Source organism: Echinops telfairi, unplaced genomic scaffold, assembly GCF_000313985.2.
Source record: "Echinops telfairi isolate 266 unplaced genomic scaffold, ASM31398v2 ScPeMD7_7469;HRSCAF=8507_1, whole genome shotgun sequence".
Classification (NCBI taxonomy): domain Eukaryota; kingdom Metazoa; phylum Chordata; class Mammalia; order Afrosoricida; family Tenrecidae; genus Echinops; species Echinops telfairi.
The window spans coordinates 116,670,327-116,671,518 of record NW_022111373.1 but is presented as its reverse complement, the minus strand read 5'-3'; positions in this window follow the sequence as shown (position 1 = coordinate 116,671,518).

The following is a 1,192-nucleotide window of genomic DNA, read 5'->3' as shown; positions in this document are numbered from 1 at the left end:
GAACAGCATTGAAAAGCAAGGATGCTACTTTGAAGACTAAGGTGTGCCTGACCCAAGCCATGGTATTTTCAATAGTCTCCTATGCATGTGAAAGTTGGACACTAAGTAAGGAAGACTGAAGAAGAGTAGGTACATTTGGAATGTGGTGCTGGCCAAGACCATTGAAAGGACCCTGGACTGCCCAGAGAACAAACAGATCTGTCTTGGAGCAAGTACAGCCAGATGCTCCTTAGAGTCAAGAATGGTGAGACTTGGTCTCGAGCACCTTGGACATGTTGTCCAGACAGACCAATCCCTAGACAAGGACATCATGTTTCGTCAAGACGAGAGAAGAAAAAAAGATGAAAACCTTGGACCAGATGGATTGACACAGTGGCTGCTTTGATGGGTTCAAACAAAAGGACAATTGTGAGGCTGACACAGGACTGGGCAGTATTTCATTCTGTTGTACATGGGGTCCCTGTGAGTCAGAGCTAACGTGATGGCACCTAACATCACCACTGCTACCAAAGGATGAACAAATCTCTCTTACAAAAAGGGCAGCCAAAATGCTTCTCACAAGTGAAAACGATGAGACTTTGGACATGTCACCAGAGACCCAGGAAAAGAGGAAGACCCTCCAGGAGATGGACTGACATCGTGGTTACAGCAATGGGCTCAAACTTAGCAGCCCTTGTGAGGACTCCAGAGGACTACGCAGCGTTTGGTTCTGTGCTACATAGGTTTGCGAGTAGGAAACAATTTGATGGCACGTACCAACCATAACCTAGTCAAAGCAAAATGAAGGCTGTGGTTTATAGTGCTTTGTATTGTTCCCGTGGTCTATTTCTTCAAGAGGGAATGTTGGGGATTTTGCGCTTGGGGTCAATCTCAATGTTGCTTCTGCACTCATGTCTCAGGACCCTATTTTTATGTAGACTAGCCACTTGGATACTGCTTTGATGAGATCCGATACTCTCTGGGAGATTTTTGTGCTTAGCCTCACTGGTGGTCCCTCTTACAGCATTCTGGTTTAGACAAGCATTTCTGCTTGACCTGTGGATAGTATCCTGTCATGAGAAGACTTATCTTGTATACATCCTAATGGCTTTTAACTATCCAACTTGTGCCTATTTATATTTATTTTTACAGTTTTATTGGTACTTCTTCTACATACAGTAACATAGAATTCAAAAGCTCAATAATATCCAGA